This window comes from Lynx canadensis, chromosome B2 (assembly GCF_007474595.2).
Source record: "Lynx canadensis isolate LIC74 chromosome B2, mLynCan4.pri.v2, whole genome shotgun sequence".
Lineage (NCBI taxonomy): Eukaryota > Metazoa > Chordata > Mammalia > Carnivora > Felidae > Lynx > Lynx canadensis.
The window spans coordinates 44,145,487-44,168,506 of NC_044307.1; the positions used below are offsets into that span (position 1 = coordinate 44,145,487).

At 46.3% G+C, this 23,020-nt stretch overlaps 1 protein-coding gene across 2 annotated transcripts in view; it reads right to left on the bottom strand.

Annotated features, from left to right (window-relative positions):
• The window catches only part of CLIC5 (chloride intracellular channel 5), a 105,298-nt gene that overhangs the window by 57,548 nt on the left and 24,730 nt on the right, over positions 1 to 23,020 (bottom strand). The gene's annotated exons all lie outside the window — the stretch shown is intronic.

Here is a 23,020-nt window from a genome sequence, read left to right on the forward strand (position 1 = left end):
CTGAGACTGAGCCCCACGTCGGGTTCCACGCTGACAGCACGATGCCCACTGGGGATTCTCTCTCTCCCTCTCTCTCTGCCCCTCCCCTGCTCTCTCTCTCTCTCAAAATAAATAAATACACGTTAAAAAAAATACTTTCATTAAAAATAAAAAGTAGTATAGAAATACTAGAAGACAGAAACCTCCATTTTCTCCAGAAAGTTAACTGATGGCACATTTCAATTTATTGTTGCTTTAGCCCATAAAAACTGTCCTCAGAGACTCAAATAATCAGGCAATTTTCTCAAGTTTAGAGATAAAAAAAATTCTACAATAATAGAGCCAGAACTGATCTCAGGGACGATATGGTCTATCTCTTTCTTCCTGGTCAGGAAACAGGTCCAGAAAGGTTAAACAACTTGCCTATGGTTGCACAGTCTGGTCCCATGACAGGATCAGGGAGAATTCCTGATTTCTGATTTATAGCTTTCTGCTATGCTAGGCTGATTGTTATCTTATGGGAAAGAGTGTCAAGGTGACAAAGGCCACAGGAAGAGAACTTTCTTTGAATATAAAATGACTCATCTATAGAGCACTAAATAGATTCACATTACATGAAAGAGAAAGAATTTTTCTTTATAATGACAATATTTGGAGCTGCCCACTTTTTCCTTATTAGTGTAGGTCAGGTAGTATTCCTTATTAGGACTATTTTTTAAATACCAAATGGTGTGTAATAATTAGTAAGCCCGCTGCTAGCAGGGATGGGACTCGGTGGTTTGTGGTCCACTTGAACACAGGGAGTTCTGCCCTTGAAGAAACAACATCCCTTTTCTCAGCAGACACTTAGGGCCTCACTCCCTGGGGTCACTCGGGCATTTTTCATTCGGTAAACACAGAGGTAACAAGTACACATTTGAGGCTTCAGACACTGTCAGCATTTATGTAAAGTGGATTAGAAAGGCTGAACCAGCACTATGCAGGTAACCTGAAGAATTCCAAGTGTATGAGTCAGGACCTAGATAGAGCCTACAGGATGTATGTGTGTGTATGTGTGTGTGTATGGGTGTAGATAGATAGATATATAGAGATATCAAGATAGATAGAGACAGAGACAGAGAGATAGAGACAGAGATATTTATTTTAAGGGACTGGCTCACATGGTTGTAGAGGCTCAGTGAGTCCATAACCTCATGGAGTAGGTCATCAGATTGGAGACTCAGGGAAGAGTTGCAGGTTCAGTCCAAAGGCAGTCTGCTGGTAGAATTCCCTCTTCCTCAGAGGGGGTCAGTCTTTCTATTATGGCCTTTAACTAATTGGATGAGTCCCACACACTGTAGAAAGTAATCTGTTTTACTCCAAGTCCACTAATTTAAATGTTAGTCTCATCCCAAATACACCTGCAGCACAGAAATATCTAGAATAATGTTGACACACAAAATTAACCACCACACCAGGCAACTGCAAAATTATTACCTGAGACATCAATCCAATGTCTGTCACCAACACCTTAGCTCGCCAGATGGTTTTATAAAACAACTCAATATAGCTATGTAAATATCCCCTCCCAAAGGCCCTTGTGGGTGCGATACCAGAAGGCTGCTCTGTTAAGTGTCTGACTAAGAGAGCAGGGGCCGATGGTGCCCGTGACCCTGAGTAATTGGTCTGGTCTGTTAGTGGCTTCAGGCCCAAAGACGCCTACAACTTTTTGTGTTGCATACTGTTGCTGTGCTCGCGGCCTCTTGGGAGTGTCCTTCAGCTTTCCTTGGGCTTTATGTCAATCTGCACTGAGTCTATATACACCTTGGGGTTCTTCCACATACTCTCTGGGAAAGAGCTGCTTTTTCCAACCCAACACCAGTGCCCCTCCTCTCGGCCCCTTCTTCCCACTCTTACGTGGCTTTTTATGTCTATTCTTTCATGTCCACGCTGTTTGGATAAACGAATGGGTCTCTTTTAAACCTCTTGCCTGTCCTGCTTCCCCTTCACGCCCTCTTTTAAAATGATTCTCTCTCGATTACTTTCGGGCCCTAAGCAATGCGTTTTTGTTTTTGTTGTCTTTTCTTTGTAACTTACTCCTACTTGACTCTTCTCTTGTAGTTAGAACTTTTGCTTATCCCTGCTTCTTAAAAGTCAAGATGGCTCGGCCTCCGTGTCACTGCGTGCCCCCCGGCCTGCTGGGCTGGCTTCACGGACAGGCTTCCCGTGCAGGTGCACGAGGCCCCAGGCTCAGAAGGCCTGGAACGTGGCTTAATGTGGTGCTGTTGCTGTCGGTTCTGCATTTGACCCTCCTGCTCCCTGGCTGACAACCTCCTCTTCCTGACCTTTGCCCTCTCAGCTATCAGCTCTTAGGGGTGACGCCCTCGAGAAGTCCTCTAATCCCAAGAACATGATTATCCTCCCTAAGTCAGCAGTGCTCTGGCTCTCTGACCTATAAACACGCCATTTACCCTGTGAGCTTAAAACAAACAAACAAACAAAAAAAACAACACACACACACAAGAAGGAAAAAGAAATGCAAAGAAAGAAAGAAAGAAGAAAAGAGAAAATGTTGAAAGGCTATAGGGCCCACTTGGCTCCATTCTTCTTTGTGAGCTCCACCCCTTATGCTATCTAGAATTTGCCTCCTTACAATTGAAGTTTTCCAGTTTTCAGACACCTGAGGGGTTTTTGTAATTTTATCAGTAAAAGTCAGGTAGTATTCTTTGTTATTCATATTTTTAATACCAAATGATCTCCCTTTCTAATAAGATAGTGGATAAATCTTTCATTAGCATGAATGGGACTTGGCGATTTGTTTCATTCATTCATTCAGTTAAATTTATGAAGCCCTGGGAGCCCAAAAGGTGCTCAAGAAATATAAATTTGGTGGTCTTAGTACATCGTCCAAGTTACTGTATTGGGCTTCAGGAGACAGAATGAACGGTGCTCCTATCACAAACCTGCGCCAAGTTTTGGGGGGGCCCCCCACATCCAAACCTCTGCCTCTAAGTTAGGCTCTGTCTGATCTAATAGCCCCGGGTATAATATTTAACAACTAAATGCCATTACACTAGAGGCAAGCTTGCGTCCTTGACTTCACACAGTTCTGTAGTACAGTAGAAAGGCCATGGTGTAGAGCCAGGCAGACGTGAGTTCAAATTCCAGCCGTGATATCAAGCAGCTGTACGTGACAGGTTTTATTTCCCAAAGTGGCCACAGCAGTATTTCTAGTTCCAAATATTCTCCAGAGGTGGAGTCTATATTTGCCTTCTTCTTGAAATCGGGTGGGCCTTTATGGCTGCCTAGATGAATTGTACAATGTCAAATTGTATGACTTCTCAAGACCAGGTCATACAAGGTGATACAGATTGTTCCCAGCACTCCCTCTCTCCTTTGGGATGCCTGTCCTGGGAACCCTTGTCATGAGGAAGGCCAGAGCACAGGAAGAGGCTTTGTGTAGTGTTCCAGCTAAGAGTTCGGCTGACAGGTGGCACCACCCATCAGACACACAAATGAGCGAGACTTCAGATGATTCCAACCCCCGGCCTTCGAGCTGTCCCAAATGACACCTAGTGAAGTAAAAGGAGTTATCCCTACCACCCCCTGGCCGAACTGCCAAGTTCACGGACAAAATTAATGTTTTGATCACTTACAGCCACTAAGTTTTGGAGTGGTATGTTAGCCAGCAGGTAACACATACACCCTTAACCTCAGGTTCTTTATCTGCAAATTGGGGGTAGAAATATTTACTTTGCAAGGTTGTTATACAACGGAGTGGTAGTACGTATAAAACCCATGATATCCGCTTTATAAATTTACAGCTATAGTCATTATGACCACAGAAGACAAACATTTAGGAAGAGCTAATTAAACATCCCTGTTTGTGAAATGCTATGCCCTGGTACAGAGTCAGGAGACCTCTCTTTGATGGCACAACAATTCAGCATTACGTTGGTGTTCAGGGTTTTGTGTGTGAAGCAATACGTTCAGTAGAGAAAGAAAACACAGGAAGAACCATGATCGCTGTCCACTGGCTGGAAAAGTGTCCCTAAATGAGGACAGTCTCCCACTGACCATGAGGGAGACAGGGAAAGCGATGTATGTTTGGTTAGCTGTAGGTACGATCATAGGCACATGCATGTCTATTCTCTATAAGGTCACTGAGTTTCTCTGCAGAGCTACATTCTTCAACACAACTGTTTTCAGGTCATTCAGGTGCCAAAGACAAGAACTCGAGGGAGGTGGATGGATGAAGGTGAGGGTCAGGCTGTGGCAGATTGCTGGTGATTTTCTGTTGAAGCCCAGTGGAAGCCTGTGTGTCCTCTCGTTATCCGGGAACCTCTGCCCTAAATATTTACAGGATCATCGTGCTGTGTTCTTCAGCCTTGTCTATGCTTGAACCCCAATGCTTGAGTCGGGCAAGCCAAAAACTGGCACGTCAGAAATGTACCAAAGCCCAGGAAACCAAAGAGCGATACAAATCTACAGTCTCAAATAAACAGAACTCCTTCCCACATGGGTTTAATTTGAAGAAGATGCCTTCTTGCTTAAGCCTACCCCAGAGTATACCAGTCCTAGCGGAGGAAGCATGCCTTCCACTCAATTAGGCCACTGTCAAAATTTTGCTTTCCTCCCTCGACACACTTTTATTTATTATTTAAGATGCTAGAGAAACTGCTTCCAGCTTTTGGCCAAGGATCCATTTCCCCTACATTCATGAAATGAACCTGCAACTCCTGTAACCTTTATACCAAACCAGGATATCCTGACATTGAGTTGGGCTTCTTCCACAACCGTTGGCGCTTGGGTTCCTGTGACAGCGACGACCGTCCCTCCGATACTATTCGTCCTGCCCTCTGCTTTGGCTGTCTGAATGTGGAGTTTTCAAAACCGCATCTTGATTATCACAAGCGGGTCTGGGAAGACTTTAGAGAAATCAGAAAATCTGTCATCCCGCCTCTCAGTTGGGCTCAATAACTCTCATCCACCCTAACCTCCCAAATATGGCAGATTAAAAGCTTATGCCACTAACAACAAATCTGAGTCATGAAATTTATTACATAGGTTCACCTAAATCTGGGACCCTGTGGAATTTTTTTTTGCAAAATTCATGTTATAATAGGTCAGCAAAGTAGGTTTACAGAACTTGAAAAGTCTAATGCTCATTTAAAAATGCATGCCCAGGGGCACCTGGGTGGCGCAGTCGGTTAAGCGTCCGACTTCAGCCAGGTCACGATCTCACGGTCCATGAGTTCGAGCCCCGCGTCAGGCTCTGGGCTGATGGCTCAGAGCCTGGAGCCTGTTTCCGATTCTGTGTTTCCCTCTCTCTCTGCCCCTCCCCTGTTCATGCTCTGTCTCTCTCTGTCCCAAAAATAAATAAAAACGTGGAAAAAATTTTTTTATAAAAATGCATGCCCAGGGGCGCCTGGGGGGCTCAATCAGTTAAGTGTCTGACTTTGGCTCAGGTCATGATCTCACGGTTCATGAGTTCAAGCCCCGCATCGGGCTCTGTGCAGACAGCCCAGAGCCTGGAGCCTGCTTCAGATTCTGTGTCTCCCTCTGTCTGCCTCTACCCTGCTCATACTCTTTCTCTCTAAAGTAAATAAATGTTAAAAAAAAATGTTTTAATGCCATGCCCAGACCCCACTCTCAAATATTCTGATTTAACATTGAATTCTTTTTTCTTTTTTCAATGTTCAACCAGTCCGGGCGACCTCTGACCTAGTGGTCCTCACGGTTGGGGCTATACGATAGAATTAGTGGAGGAATGTGCTAAACAAGAAAATTGACAAAAAGAGGTCCCCAGGCCCACTCCAAACACACCAAGTCAGAGTCTCAGGGAGATGGCAGGTGCCTCCTTACTCTTTTTGTTCCCTATTTCCTTGGTACTCCTGCACTGGAGAAGTCTTCAGGTCCCAGCCCTCCTCCTCCCACCCCACTCCTACTAATGCTCCCTCCACGGTCAGCACTTGCATAAGGCCTATAAGAAGGGCGCCATTTTGGGCCGTTCAGGGAATGGAGAGCACACTTTGGATGCAGATGTCTGGAGAACCTCAAGTCAACGCAGCCACAATGCCAGGAGCCTCCCTTGCCAGCTAATGTCTTTATGGTTGCACCTCCACATAAGATTGCTCTTGATCTCTGCAGGCCGGTCCTCCCTGATGGTGACAGACAGCCCTGTGACCAGGCCCACGTACTCACATGGTCATATGTGCTCAACCACGTCTCCTCTTCCCATGCACTATCCTCTAGCCCACATACAACTCTGCTTCTTCTACAGGTGGGACCCGCCCCCCCCCGCCCCATAAAGTCCTAGTTCAACTTTCTTGACTGTGTGGAGCACCAGGAGGCTTTAGCCACACACTGAACTATATGCAGTCACCTGACCACTTGGGCAAGGTGGAAGACAAACATCTTCAATGAAGGCCTGCTTGGTGCGGAGCCTGGGAGTTTGATGATGAATGAGAACGAGTCCCTCTCCTTGGAAAGCTGGCCCGCGTCGAGGCATCAAGAGGTAAGGAGATGACGTCTGGGTCATAAGCGAAGTGCAATAATGACAGAGGGAGATTGGGAACATGAAGGAGGCCACAGGAGAATCAGGGAAGGTCTTAGGGTGGCAATGATCCTTGACGTGAGCCTAAAGGTAGGAGGAATTACTCAAGCAAAGCAGTGGGTGAGGACATGGGGAGCAGAACTGACTGTATACGCACAGGTCTGGAGGCTCGATTACACAATGTGGGGTGTGTAGGCAACTGCAAGCAGGTGGCCTTGTCCTTTGTGCTGTATCAGGGGAACCCCCCCAGGAATTCTCCTTTCTTCCTTCAGTCTGAGGATGCCTGCCCAATCACAGGCAAGGCCACAAACCAGTCAAAAGCCTATCTTCTGGGCGTCCCTGTATCCTTTGGGTCTGTTATTCCTGCCATCACTGGTCCCTAACCCCTTCAGCCATACGTGACCAGCATGGCATCTTCCCTACTTCCATTTCTTAAAGCCCACTCTGAAAGCATTGAAATTTAAGTGTGAATTCTTGATAACTATGTAGCATTGATTGTGGACCAGATATAAGCAGAAGGTACAGAGCTCTAATGGTGAGGTTCCAGGCATCAAGCAGGCGAGAGAGGATCTGGGAAAGAAGGAAGATGGGCAACAGCAGCCTCCCGGAGTCTTGAAACCAGACACATGGGCTTTTTCCTATTAAATCCTATGTGAGATCTGGTCAATTCTTACCTCTGCTACTTACAAGGGCAGAGCATCCGTAATGGGTGCCCAGGCCAAAGGGAAGCCCTTCTTGTTACGGAGCTGCTTTGGTTTTCATTTAAAATTCTCTGTCTAACATTAATTCAGCCCTGGCTGGAAAGGCAAGACTCAAAAACAAAAACAGCACATTCTTTTTTAATTAATTTGGAAGCGGGGGAGACTACAGGAATGTTTAACTTCGCCTTTGATATGAGTGCTATGCATTTGGGATCGCTGCTTGTGGTAAGACCCTAGCCAGGATATTTGCAGGTTGTCTGGGTGAATTGAGTTCCCTGGGAAGCCCTTTAAGCAAAAGACAGGAGTGGAATAACGAGCAGAAGATTAGAAGTCCTGTGTTCCTGGGGCACCCGGGGGGCTCAGTCCGATGGGCGTCCGACTTCAGCTCAGGTCATGATCTCACATGAGATTGAGCCCTGTGTTGGGCTCCGTGCTGACAGTTCAGGGGCTGGAACCTGCTTCGGATTCTGCGTCTCCCCCTCTCTCTGCCCGTCCCCCACTTGCACTTTCTCTCTCTCAAAATAAATAAACTTAAAAAACAAAACAAAAAGGCGTGTGTTCCAGACCTAGTTTGGGCACAAGTAACTGCGTGACCTTGTGCAAGTAATTTCCCCCTCTTCCTGAGCCTTAGCTTTGTTATTTATAAAGTGGATAAATTAGAAAAGACGATCTCAAAAGACACTCTAAAATACTGCCAAAGTGTGGGTTGGGGAAGAAAAATAGCACTGAATCTTACAGCTGAATCTAAGAATTCCACTGGCTGAATAGAAACTCCGTGATCCAGCATGGCCCTAGGCTCCCAGACAACACTGGCTCCTGGCACGGGCTCCCTAAACGTTTGCTGAGAAGATGGAACTTTCGGGCTGGCCCTCTACCCTGAACAGCAGGCAAGTGGACCTCCGGGGGACAGTGGGCATCACTGCAATATGAAGGGGAAATGAAGACATAAAGTGAGAACCACCCCTAACCACCTTCATGTGTCCTTCAAGGCTTTGCCTTCCCACAGTGTTCCTCTAACAGCTTTCCACGTTATTCTCAGCACATTACTTCAGAAAGCCATTGAAGAGGCTTTCCTATTGGAAGGCTGCCCCACCCTCACCCCCACCCAGATCCCTCAAGCCTCACCCAACTCCCTCATTTCTCAGACGAGGCCAACTGAGGTCCAGAAAGCGCAAGTGACTTATCTGAGACGCGACTGGAGGGGTGGAGTCTTCAGTAGGAGCGGAGAGGGTTGAAATCTCGGTCAAAACCATCCACCGTAAGTAATTCAGATGCACTCACAGGAGCTATGAGAACTGAATCCTTCCAGAATTCATCTCTAGAAGTGTTCCTGTGAGCCCCTGCTCACCTGTCATCACCTGTCTCTTAAAACAGTAAGATACTGAAGTGGCAGGAAGAAAAATCCTGCTGATCGCAGGATACAGATTCAAATAAAGGTTTATTCCACTTTAAGGTGAAGGATTCACTCAGGGTAAAGACAGGAAGCCAGACTCACACGGAAGGTCCTGAGCCCCCAGCAGGAGTAGCCCCCAGGGGAGAAGCTCTATTGCTAAATCCCCACCTCCCCTCGTCCTTCCCTCCCCCATGGGGTGGCTGGGAGGATTCAGAGAGATTACACATGCGAAACGGGGGCACCGTACCCATCAGAGAGCAAGCCCTAGACACATCAGCTGCCCTCACTCTCACTCCGCCCTCTGGGCCGGTCCCTCCTTCCTCTGGCTCACCACCCCCAACCAGAACGCTAAAAGTCACAGTCTGGAGAAACTCTTCCAGGCAATAGGGAGAGGTTCCCACCAGCCGGCGCCTCCTATCACATAAGCCCACCCATCTCCTTTCTTTCAAGGTCGTACAGAATTTACCGTGAAGATTGTAGTCCTGGATGATTATTTCTTCCGATTTTAAAAACAGCCTCCCAGCTACAGACATAGAAGCTGAGCCAGGTTTTGTGTCAAGGAGACCCACGTTCGTCTTCCCTGCCTTGCAAAAACTCAATCTGACCTCGCGCCTGGCTGAGTTGGACGTTCAAGCTCAGCCCGAGCTATAATCGAAAAGGAGTCTGTCTTTTGTGATCCCCTAGGCCCAAAGGGGAAATGAAAAGCTTTTCCAAATGGCAGGCTAAGGCAGGAAATGTTCTATTTATTGTACTCCCGTTAAAAAATAAATAAATAAACTCACCCTAGTAATTATACCACACACACAACAGTCCAAGCCATCACCCAGGAAGCCATAACCTGAGATGAAGCCTGTGTTTCTACTCGGAAAAGGAATGTTTCCAAGACCTACAGCATTTTCTTTCATAAATTCTACAGTTACCGGAGACAGATTTCCCACCCTGCCTTCTGTCTGGCCAGTGGCGGTCAGAAAACCTGCGTGTCCTGCAAGACAAATGTGCCCTTGAGCAAGTGATTGCCTCGAGGTAGCCTTCCGCATCCTTGCCTATAAAAATGAAGGGGTTGGGCGCCTGGGTGGCTCAGTCAGTTTGGCGTCTGACTTCGGCTCGGATCATGATCTCACAGTCTGTGAGTTCGAGCCCCACATTGGGCTCTGTGCTGACAGCTCGGAGCCTGGAGCCTGCTTCGGCTTCTGTGTCTCCCTCTCTCTGCCTCTACCCTGCTCATGCTCTGTCTCTCTCTGTCTCAAAAATAAATTAAAAATTTTTTTAAAATAAAATTTTTAAAAAATTTAAAAAATTTAAAAAAAATAAAAAAATAAATAAAAATGAAAGGGTGACTGGATAACGTCCAACTCTGCTCGTGCTCACTCAGGCAGCAATATTATTTGGGCACACAAAAAGTTGGAAATGGCCCATGCCTGTGAGGAACTGTCATGTAAATTCTCCACTTCATGCCTCCGAGGGACAAATGGAAGTGGCCTTTATAAAGATACACAACTACTCCCAGGTGACTCCAAAATAAGTGAGGTGTAGGAATTGTTCTGCACTATTGGGTCCTTTCTGGAAGCCTCAGAATTTGGCATAATGCTCTTGGGGTACTAAAGCTCACAAGCACCAAAAAACCTTACTATTGCTTCCGCATCGTTATACTGGGATCCACAGAAAGGACCCCTCAAATCAGCCACTTGGTGTATCAGAAGATGGGACGTCGTGTTCCCAGCTCTCACAGAACTTGCTCCTTCCATAGGTTTGGAGTAGAAGGTTATGTAACATAGGTTTAAGTCAATAGTCACGAAAGTACATCTTCTGTATCTCTGTTTAGTTTGAAGGTACCCAACAAAGTAGATGCACGCGGTTGTTAAAAATTGTACCACGGGGACGCCTGGGTGGCTCAGTCGGTTAGGCGTCCGGCTTGGGCTCAGGTCATGATGTCACGGCTCGTGAGTTCAAGCCCCGCATTGGGCTCTGTGCTGACAGCTCAGAGCCCGGAGCTTGCTTCAATTCTGTGTCTCCCTCTCTCTCTGCCCCTACCCAGCTCATGCTGTCATAAATGAATTAATGTTAAAAAACTTTTTTTAAAAAATTGTACCGTGGCCCTGCCCTCTAGACCAATCCTCAACCATGTCCTCCACTGTAAGCCAGGACAAGCCATTCACAATAGCTTCCCTTCATTTGCAAGCTCTACCTAAGGAAGGAAGCTCGCTATTGTTGGGCTGTGTTTAGAATGGATGATGCAAAGCCCTGACCTTCAAGAATAGCAGATAGATTTCTGAGTTCTATCAAATGTTCAGGATCAGCCCCTTCAAATTATCTTTTGATGGAGGCTCAGGAAGGGCCAAGATGTTTCCATTTGTGCTTCATCTCTCACCCATTGGAAGAGAATGCCAGAAGCATGATGCAGAAAATTCTGAGGCCTCAACTGGGATCAGTGGGACAGAATGTCAGTGTCATTTGGTGATTACATGTTTTATTTATAAAGCCACCCTTAGATGGGATTCTGCAGACACTTCTCCACAGACAGCAGAGGACTGCTGAAGAGGGACACTAGGACAAAGCTAAAATGAGAAGCTTAATTTCCCCCCTCTGTTCTCCCAATTAGCTCTTATCAGATCTTTTTTTAAACGGGATTCTTCTACTAAGTCCTAAAACAGACCCTGTTTTAGTTTTCTCTTCTCAGTCTTGTGATATAAGTGCAGGGCCAGACACGTTCATTCTAATTGTTCAAAATGTAGTTAGTTTCCATGCAAATACCACAGCCTCGGGGAAAGACCTCAGGGCTGAGGAGAAACAAGGCCTTTGAAACAAATGTACTAGAAGTGGAGTGTTAATCATCCAGGACTTTAGTCTAGTGCATCTGCAGTTACCTAACTAGCTTTGAGCAAAGGCCTTTCTTCTCTCAATCCCGTCTGTGGTGGGGAAGGCAGAGTGGCTTGAATTAGTCTCAAAGCTCTGCTCCTCCTCTGTCACTGGGAGTAACAACAGCTTTCCAAGTGCTTCCCACGTTCTCTGTGAGGCTCAAATGGGGGAATGCACACGCAGGTGCTCTGGGAGAGTGAGGCACAATAATAACACCGCAAGCCCAACAGGAGATTGACATTATCGCTGGCGAACCATGCCCAGTCCACATAGGAAAATGGAACATGAGCCCATTCCCCAATCAAGTCCCATTATGAGCATTTTATCTCTCCCCAGGATTCCCAGCCATGGCCCTAAAACAGTTCTCCTGATGGGAGGGAATTGTAGGCTGTCTATGCCTTGCTACTCAAAGTAGCCTACAGACCAGCAACATCAGGTTCCTCAGACTGTAGGTCCTGGGTGGAAACTATATCCTCAGGCCCTACCCCAGGCCTCCTGAATCACAATGTTGCACTTTTAACGATCTCTAGGCCATTTCTCCCTATTGGTATTTAAGAAGGCTAGTATTCAGAACCTTTGGAAGACAAAGGCCCGCCTATGGCAACACTGCAAATACCTTCATGACCTATGCCCAAGTCCGGGATATCCAGCTTTTCTTTTTTCTTTTAAAGAGTACATCTTTGCACATCTGGATTTCACATTGCTCCTATTTAAAAAAAAAAAAAAAAATCTCTACTCCCGCACATGGTAATCTGGCCCTCCCATGTTCTAAAACTGTTAGTGAATCTCAGCCAAATTTCCATAACTCGTGCAGGGGCGGGGCCTGCTTGCAAATAACAATGGCAGCCTGGTGCTGAAAGTGAACGCTGAGGCTGAAACTAGAGCCAGGATTAAATTATTTATTGAAATTCCATGATGTGGCTTGTCCAGGAGGAGCCCGGCAGAGCCTAGAGTCATCGAATGTATCCATCCTGTGCCAGGCCCCAACCTCTGCCCCCTGAAGTCACCTGCCTCTTTGCCCAGGAAACCACAGGACCCTGGCCTGAGAGGTTAGGTTATGGCAACCTGACATGCTGTCGGCAGTGAACGGGGGTCCTGCAGGCTGCAGACCGAGTGCTCCCAGGGCCCATCACTGTGCGGTAAGGCAGCTGGGCAGGTTACCTGCCCGCACCCCCCAGAACATAGAAAGCCTGTGTAGAAAACTGCAAAAATACAAGAAAGGCAATATGTTGCAGCTAACCCCTAAGAAAGAAAGAAGAAAGAAAGAAAGAAAGAAAGAAAGAAAAGAAAAGGAAAAGAAGAGAAGAGAAAAGAAAGGAAAAGAAAAGAAAAGAAAAGAAAAGAAAAGAAAAGAAGAAAGGAAAAGAAGAGAAGAGAAGAGAAGAGAAGAGAAGAGAAGAGAAGAGAAGAGAAAAGAAAGGAAAAGAAAAGAAAAGAAAAGAAAAGAAAAGACCTGTCTCAGGATTTCCACCTGTATAATGCAGACAAATGGTTTCTTTGCCAACCAGCATGCCACTTTATATAAGGTGAACTAAACTCTAACAAGTTGGCCTGCTATACTCACTACTCAAAAACAAAATACTGTATGGGGTGCCTGGGTGGCTCAGTCAGTTGAACATCCAACTTCAGCTCAGGTCATGATCTCACGGTTCATGAGTTTGAGCTCCACATTGGGCTCTCTGCTGTCAGCACGGAGCCCGCTTTGGATCTTCTGTCTCCTGCCTGTCCCCACTCACTACCCGCCCCCTCAAAAACAGACATTCAAAAAACCCAAAATACTGTAAACATATGTCCACCAATAACAAACTGGTTGATTACAGTATGGTGTGGCCAGGTTATGAAATAGTATACAGCGGTTTTAAAAGAATGAGTTGGGTTCTTATGCACTGTTCTGGAAGGAGTATGTGATCCCTTTTTTATTTAAAAACATTATAACTTTATCCTTCATTGGATCAAATCCAGTGATTCTCAGTATGAATAATCACTTCAGGCTCTGCTGAAATGGGAGATGAACATTGTAATGGTGCAGACCTATGAGTTTTCCTAAAATAAGATAAAAGGCAGCTAGTCAGGAAACCAACAACAAAGGGCTCCTGTTGATTCTCTCTAGGGGCGGGGTGTTAGGTGTGTGTTGTGTGCCTGCAAGGTGCATGTCGTTATTGCCATATTTGTTTGACTTTTCACTGTTGAATGGGCAGTGTAGTTCAAACAGATCTGCCCACATATCAAAAGAGGAAATTACTTCCTTTGAGGGCTTTGTCCTTTGCAAAGAAGCCCTGTTTAAGCTCTGGGATCACTTATAATAAATGTGATAAATATTTATTTTAAATAAACAGATGGGGCAAGTGCGGTCATTCTATCCTTGAATAACAGAGGTCGTGGAACCTCTCCATTCTTTGTTTTTGGCCCCATGGTCTTTTGGATTTTGCTTCCCTCTTTTCTGGGACGGTACACTGGGCTTCTTACAGTGAACTATAAACCTCATTTTTATCAACTGCCGCTTCAAGCTTTAGTGACAGGCATACTGTAGTTACTATATAATGGCATGCAAAATGGTAACGAATCAAAACACATTCTTCTCTTGTGGTCCATCCAGGCAAACTCTCCCAGATCTGCAGTCCACCCATCTTTCCTCTGTCATCTGTAAAATTAAAAATAGGGGTACCTGGGTGGCTCAGTCGGTTAAGTGTCCGACTTCGGCTCAGGTCACGATCTCACGGTTTGTAAGTTCGAGCCCCGCGTAGGGCTCTGTGCTGACAGCTCAGAGCCTGAAGCCTGCTTCGGATTCTGTGTCTCCTGCTGTCTCTGCCCCTCCCCTCTTCATGCTCTGTCTTTCTCTCTCAAAAATGAAAGAGAACATTAAACATTTAAAGAAACATTAAGGAGAACCTGGGTGGCTCCGTCGGTTAAGTGTCCGACTTCGGCTCAGGTCATGATCTTGCAGTTCGTGAGTTCAAGCCCCGCATGGGGCTCTGTGCTGACAGCTTACAGCCTGGAGCCTGTTTCAGATTCTGTGTCTCCCTCTCTCTCTGCCCCTCCCCTGCTCTCAAAAAATAAATAAGTGTTAAAAAGAACCTCTGTACCGGGTGTCAAGGATAGAGAAGAATTAAGGCAGGCGTGTGGGTTGGCCTTCCAAAAGAGCCAAGCACCAGGGTCTGAAGAAAACACACAGCAGGGTGGAATGAACCCTGGGCCTGGCTCGAGTACCCAAATTCTAGCCCTAGTGCCATCCTTCACTGGTCTATGACCTCGGACAAGTCAGTCACTTGCTCTGAGCCTGGGTTTCCTTATTCATAACATTAGGATAGAACATCCCCTTCATACCTCACGGCGCTGTGTGGACCAGGGACCAACGTAAAGAATGTAAAGTATTATATGTACTGACTGGAAACCAAACTTGAGAGTCGGGGGAGGGGACATACCCTCCCCTTCTCCAGTCCAAAGCGACCCCCTAAATGGAAGAGAAACCCCCTAAGCAAGCCGCATTCTTTCCCAGTTCACTGAAGTATTATTTATAACCTTAAAGACCCCAACTGCCTGAATAGATTCCTCAAAGCCTTAAATCAGCTTTGAATCAAGAGCCCCTCTCTGGAAAGTGACATTAGGGACAATCCACCATGGGGTACAGGCACTCTATCTACCCTTTGGCCTTTTGCTTTGTCTTGAACCACACTGGGCTGCCAGTAGTGAAAACCTCCTACCACTTAAGGTTAGAATCTGTGAAAATCATTTCACTTTCTCAATGTTGCACACACACACACACACACATACACACACGCCATACAAAACATCATGTGAAAAATGATCTTAGAACCCCGTGGCACATGTAAAAACAATGCTTCACATGAAGAGTAAAAGCCAGTGATAAAACGTTGTGAATAGAGCACACTAAAATGGATAGGCTCTATGATCCCAATATTAAACAAACAAAAGACTGGAAAGAAAGATACCAAAATGCTACCAGATGTATCTTTGGGAGATGGATCACGGGTGATAGTCTTCATATTTATCCGTTCCAAGCTTTCTACAAGGAACATGAACTGCTTTTATAAATAGAAAACAATTAACATTATTTTTCAAAGTAATTCAGCGGTAGGGATTTTGATTTCCTCCAAAAAATTAGGTGGCTTCTTCCACTCTCAAAAAGAGCATTCTATGACTGATTGCTTTTTGCTTTTTCCTTTTTTCCCCCTGGCCCTCCAAGAAGCTCAGAATTCTATTTAAAGCACACCAGAAAGAGCTGACATTGAGACCCTTATTAGAGGTGCACAGAGTCCTTTGCATTTTGCATTTTACTGCGGACTACAAGTACAGACTACATGCTTTTACCTATTAGGTCAAGTGGAAACTTCATGTCCTACATCATTTCTGAAGTTTCTAAACACTCTGAACTATTTAGACGCTCATTAGGGGGCCCCAAACAAGCTAAAATTTTAATTTAACAGATTAAATGATGGGAGCCCCGAATGCCCGAAAAACTAACATCGTTTCTCAAAGGCTTATGGTTTGTAACCCGAGAGAAGTTCAAGCGGTAGTTGAATCATCGATCAAATCTGATTCATTGTGCACCAAAGACCACAATATGTGTGCAGTGTCCCTTTTATGTGAGCAGTCGATACTCAAGACTAGATACGCGAGGGTTCCCCTGACTGTGGTCTCTGCGGGTGTCAGGCCAAGGTGGAGGACAACTCTGCACCTCCCCATCGCCGTTCAGCTTAGTGGGCATCCGCCGAGGGGACCACCCTGCAGGAAGACGCGGCACCTGACGGAACGTGGGGAGCAGTCCAGGATACCCCTGAGGCTTTGACCTCAGGACACTGGGAAAGGCAAAGAGGACGTGAGAAATGAGACATATGGGGCACCTGCGTGGCTCAGTTGGTCCAGCATCTGACTCTTGATTTCAGCTCAGGTCATGATCTGGTGGTTTGTGAGATCGAGCCCCACATCGGGCTCTGTGCTGACAGTGCAAAGCCTGCTTGGGATTCTCCCTCTCCCTCTCTCTGCCCCGCTCCTGCTTGTGTGCACATGTGCACACACACATTCTCTCTCTCTCAAAATAAATAAACTTAAATAAAAAGAAATGAGAAATAGGAGGGAATCTCACTTAAGGGGAAAATTTTGATGTCTGGTGAGGTGGCTATGGGACCAGCAGGAGGAACAGTGAAGAAGGCCGGACCACAAACCACACAGGTGCTTTGATTCTGGTCCCAGCCTCTCCTTATCAGTTGGGATGACTCAAGGTAAGCCCTTCCTGCCTCTCCTTGAGACTCAGCTTCCTTATGAGTCGAGCTAGTTCATCTCTAAGGTTCTTCCAGTTGCTTCAGTGGATGAGTCTGTGACAATATATATAGGCTCTGCAACCCACGAGAGATTTCACACAGAGATAAAGGTAACAGCTCTGTTTGTCTCAGATTGCACAGCTGCACAGAGGAGTGGTTTTAATAAGACACATTTAAGAATAGGAGACATTTGGGGCACCTGGGTGGCTCAGTCGGTTAAGTGTCCGACTTTGGCTCAGGTCACGATCTCACAGTTCATGAGATCAAGCCCCACATCGGGCTCTGTGCTGACAGCTCAGAGCCTGGAGTCTGCTTCGGATTCTGTGTCTCCCTCTCTCTGCTCCTCCCCCGTTCATGCTCTGTCTCTCTCTCTCTCTCCTTCAAAAATAAATAAAAAACATTTAAAAAAACAAATAAAATGGAAAAGAATAAGAGACATTTAAGAAATCAACGATTAGATTTTAGTACTGACTGACATCTATCTCTTGCCTGGGAGCCCGTCTAAAAGACACGCATTCGGAATCTGAAAAAACTAACAAGGACAACGATAAACGCAGAAACGAAACAGAAGGTGAATAGAACAGAATGGTGAATGGAATAGAATGGTAGAAGGTGAGAAACGATTCAAGCACAACATGAATTACTGAGGCCGGCTGCCTAATTTTATGGGCTGCTCAGAGGAAAGCATACATGTTCAGGGAAATGGAGGAAAACGAAACACTAATAAAACAGGAGCTGAGCACCCCTGTGGCGTATACTCAAAGACAGCCCATACTTCCCCATAAACCCGTTAGATCCTCAGATGTCCACCCCGGGGCTTTTCCACAGGCTGGTCCCACCAGATCTGAAGTTCATGCAGCCATGCAGGAAGGGAGGAGTGGCGGTCAATGGCGCGGTAGGGCTTTGTTAGTATTCTTAGTGGGAAGCTATAAAAATCCATGCCTTCTGGGAAGGGGTGTGTTCAGTCACGCACAGAGCCAGCAAAGTGCCATTGAAAGTAATGTCCCTGCACTCCTGAGAGGGGGCTGGGGTCGGGTAAGCGAAATCAACACAGGAAGAGGAGTGCTTGCACACCACATACTGGCGTGGGCAGGTGTCATCACAGCCTGCTGGAACCGTGAACGTGGCACTCTGCAGAGTTCAGCTCGAGCCCACGAGGCACATCAGGCTTACCTCAGGGGATAGCAGGTGTATCAGGAGGAGGGGTGGACGAAGAGTCACATGGAGTTAAGTATGGACCAAATGGTACAAAGGGGCAACAGGTAGGTCAGGATAGAATGCGGGGGGAGGTGGAAGGGGTGGATGACTGGTTAAAAAGAATACAAATAACTGTTTATTCGCTCACTCATTCATTTTAACTTATGCACACATACATTCATTCAACCAATATTTCCTTAGTGCCTGCTTAGGGGCTAAAATATAGTGGCCTTCTCAGCTAAGTCTTTTGTTCCCTCTCACATGGAAATTAGCCCCTTACTGGGACATCTGGGTGACTCAGCCGGTTAAGTGTCCGACTCTCGGTTTCAGCTCAGGTCATGATCCCACAGCTTTGTGGCTTCAAGCCCCGCACTGGGCTCCTCGATGGCAGTGTGGAGCCTGCTTAGGATTCTCTCTCTCTCCCTCTCTCTCTGCCCCTCCCCTACTCGTACTCTCTCTCTCTCTCAAAATAAATAAACTTTATTTAAGAAATAAATAAATTAGCCCTTTGCTTATTCCCTTAATAACACTATGTATAATCTGAAATTACCTGACTTCTTTATGTCCTATCTATCTCATCCATCAGAATATAAGCCTCGCGAAGGCAGGGATCAGGTCTAATGTTTTCACTACTAGACTCCAGCACCTACAATAGTGGCTAGCACACAGTAGGCCCTCAAAAAACTGTTCTTGAAATGAATAACTCACAGAAATTAACAGAACCTGGGTCCTTGGAGAAGATATTCTAAGAGAGTACGGGAAAAGCACCTACGAGGGCAGTAAAGGGAAAGAGAAACCAGTACAAAAACTGAATCGCTCACCCCCTAAAATGTAACGAGATACTTGACATCAAAAACAAAACATCAGAGGAACCGTCCATACATTGGATCCCTGTGTGCAATGAGAGGGTTGAGCAGTATTAATTCTTAAGTGCTTTCCGGTCCCTCTGGTCTGTGATCTACTGTCTTCAGCTAGACAATGCCAAGGCTCTTTCGTGTTGTCCGTGCTATCCTTCGTCTCGCTGTGCTGGAGTAGAAAGGACACACTCGGCAGGTCAGAAGGCCCAGCCCCACACTGCAGTGTAATTGGCTGTGTGACTTTGAGACAAGACCCGTGGCTTTGGGACAAGACGTGTGACTTTGGGAGCTATGGGTTTCTTCTATCAGAAAGCTGGGGATAGTGACATTTGAGCTAACTCTGCCCATTTCCCCAGCTTTGTTTTGTGGTCCAGACTGAAAATGTAGTGCGTGGACTCTGTAAACCATGAAACCCCATGCAGACATTTGCTATGTGACAGTCACCGGGATGCCTCTTCCTGTGACTCACTGCAACGCGAGTCCTTCATGGGATTGTTGCCTTCACCAGAACTGGCTACTCACAAAATGGAGTTCTAAGAATGGGCTTTAAAGGAAAAATATAAATCAATAGGTGAGTGCCTTTGTCTACAGCTATTGATCAAAATCACTCATGAAGAATTCATTGAGTTTTCCAGGACACTTTGTTTTCCAACATGGGCAGACTGATGGGCAAGAAATCCTTCTTGTCTTTCCACAAACATCCATTGAGAAGCTCTGTGTGTCAGGCACTGTCTTAACACCAGGGCAATAAGGTCAACAGTCACCGTCCTTGATCCCATGACCCCTCAAGGGCAGACACTGAACATTTGACATGCTCTCAGAAGGCAATGACATGGGAGCAGTGACAAAGCCATGCACAGGGTGTTGAAGAAACCCCCAAGTGACTTATACCAGGGTGGGTGGGAAAGAGAGGCTGAAAAGGGCTCTAAGTCCAGGCAAAAAGGATAAGAAGGAACCTGCAAGGTAGAGAGAGAAGCATATGCAGGACTGAGAGGAGAGAGCCCTCCTGGGCCCTCTGGGAGCCTTGAACTGTTTGTTCAGCATGGTTGTCACTTGGATGGTGAGGCAGCATATGGTGATGGATGGGTCCAGAGAGATACAGGAAGCAGACCCTAAAGCAATCCATCCTACCCAGAGCAGAAACATAAGGATTTAATCTCACATATTAATTTGAAGGAAAGAATCTAAAAGTCACTACACCCTTTTGGTACAGCACAGCAGGAAATATACATATTTACTTAACCTCCTCATAAACGTCTTCCCATAATTCCCTTTCTGTAAAAAGCAAGCTCACCTCAAAACAATGTTTGACCAGGGCCCCTGGATGGCTCAGTAGGTTAAGCATCTGACTCTGGATTTCTGCTCAGGTCATGATCTCACGGTTCATGGGCTCGAGCCCCAAGTCAGGCTCTGTGCTGACAGTGTAGAGCCTGCTTGGGATTCTCTCTCTCTCTTTCTCACTCTCTCTCTCTCAAAATAAAATAAACATTAAAAAAAAAAAAAAAAAACCCAAAAAACCAACAATGTTTGACCAGGCAGTACAACAGTGAAATGACAACTTCCTAACCAGCTGTGTTGGATATCTCTGTCCCTCCAGACCCCCTCTCCACCTGTCCCGCTTGCCTGGACCCTGGGAGGCTGATGTGGGGGAACGTATCAAGGGGTTCCATGCCCCCTGGATGCCAAGGATGGATTTGACTAGTGAGGTACCAGAGGAAGACAGGAGGTCTGAAATAGCATAAAGTCAAGGTGTTTATTGCCCTGACTCTACCCTTATCAGGCTACTCTGAGTTGGCTGCAGCCCTCTAGTGAAGGCCACACTCCTTCCAGGGACCCCCTCTGGGTCTAGGTAAAGGTTCAGGCCTAAGAGGGGTAAAGACTCCTTGCTGTTGCTCTCCCAGATATACTCCTCTACTCTCTCCTGATGGTGCCTCTAAGTCCTGGTCATACATTTGTAAACAGCCCCGTTTACCAAACTCTCTTCCAAGTGCCTATTTTGAGGATTGCCAATAGTTTCCATTGAGCTCCTGACTGACACACCTTCTCATTGTCTTCCTGTGTCGCTGGGTTCTTTGGTGTAATTGGGACACAGGGTTGTCAGGATCCTTAGTGTTATTGGACGAGGCCACCCAGAGGGTAAGGAGCACTGGCTGGAGTCAGAAAACTCAGGTTCCAGTCCCATCTTTGTCCAGAAGTGGCTATGTGACCTCAGGCAAGTAAAAATCCTTCTGGGCATTAATTTGGATGAAAGGACTTTGTTGCCTAAAGAGAGAGGGCAGTGGTAGGCATGAACTGAGGTTTGGGGACCACGGTCCCTGGAGCTCCAATGCTTTTCAGAGGTGCCTCAGGGCCACTTTCGGGTAAGGGGAAGTGGACCACAGCAGACCCTCTTCTATGTTTTTTCATATAGTGGGGTTCTATATATGATTTAGTTCAACAACAACAACAACAAAAATTCCTTGGAAATACTTGGAAACTACTGGGCTTGATGAAGCAGTGTGATCTTTCCTGACTTTTTAGAGCTGAGATTTCCCCTCTGCTCATTCATGGAGTGGAGAACCTGGTAAGGATGTAATCGCCACTACAACCCGTATGGCTGCAGGTAGCATCATTTAAATGCTTAGATTACGATGAGGCGGTGATTGTGACCCCGCCCACCATAAGGAGGCTTGCGCAGGGACAGACGACCTGGCGCCATATTTCTTGCGCACGATTCCAGAATAGCATTTACTTGAGTCATTTTCCACGAACTATTCGTATGTATCGACGGCGGTTGTGCCTCACTTGAAAGTCAGTGTGGCTCCTGTGTTGCCCACGAAACTGGAGACCTGATACTCTTCCCCTGGCAGCCAGTGGAAAGATGCTGAGAATAGCAACATGAGTGGTACGGTGGACTTAACCCAAGCATCTGACCCCATTAACTTATCTGGTATGTGGGAAGCTCTGCAAACGTTTGCTTCCTACAGACATGTATTAACATCACTTCCCACTCTACAAAACTTTTCTTGATAACTCCCTTGTCAGAAGTCATTGCTCCCTTTCCAAACTCAACATTCAGCACTATCTTCTGCTGACCTTCCAAGATAGATTCTTGTTGGTGTCTACACCCAAGCTTTATCTCTTCTGCTAAGCTGTGGTCTCCACTGGGGAAAAGAACGTGTGGTGCACTCCTGAATTCGCTGGCAGGGAGGTGATGTCCTGGGAAGAAAACTGAAGGCCAGTCTCAGCCTAAGGGGTCCTGGTTGTGAGTACACAGAAGGTCAGTACTGAGGGCCAAGGCTCTCCCCATCCCAGGGGGTGGCATGAATCTCCTGCCCACATGGGTACAAGTGCTCTGCAGCCTGGAGGTACTGACATATGGGACCTGGTCTGCTCTTCTAGACTGCGCTTGGTGTGCATCTGATCTTGTTTCACTCTTGTCAAAATGTTGCGGGGAGGAGGGAACACACAGCATGACTGGCTCTAACTGAATACTCTCACGGTCCCCGGTGATACTTTCCGGGTGTCCTTTTATATGAGATGTGTCCCCTTCCCTGATTGTCATCACTAGGACCTCAGAGACCCCCTTCCAGCTTCTCCTACCAGTAGCCCCAGCATCCCATTGAGGTTATATTGTACTGTAAATATCCTACCTCTGAAAAAAAGAAATCAAGTCAAGGTTGCTTTGAAATTCTGGAATAAGCATTGAGGAAAATCCCCAGCCTAAAATTAAGATCAATGGAAGTCGTTTTCTAGATTCACCACCTTTCTGTGCCTAACATCTTGGATGCTGGTTTCACAATCTCACATCCACAAGGTCAACATTTATTTTTTTTTAAACGTTTTTTTTTTTAACATTTATTTATTTTTGAGACAGAGAGAGACAGAGCATGAACAGGGGAGGGGCAGAGAGAGAGGGAGACACAGAATCTGAAACAGGCTCCAGGCTCTGAGCCATCAGCACAGAGCCCGACACGGGGCTGGAACTCACGGACCATGAGATCATGACCTGAGCCGAAGTCGGACGCTCAACCGACTGAGCCACCCAGGCGCCCCAAGGTCAACATTTAAACCACATAGTACAGTTTAATCTAAATGGGAAAACAGGAAAGGCCCATCTTGCTCATCGCAAGGATTCTCTGCCTGGCTCTGCTTTGTAAATGAGGGATATTGAAACACACAAAAAAATACCTTGAAAAATTAGCATCCCATTAAAAGTACCCAAATCCTCCAAGGGGCAGAGT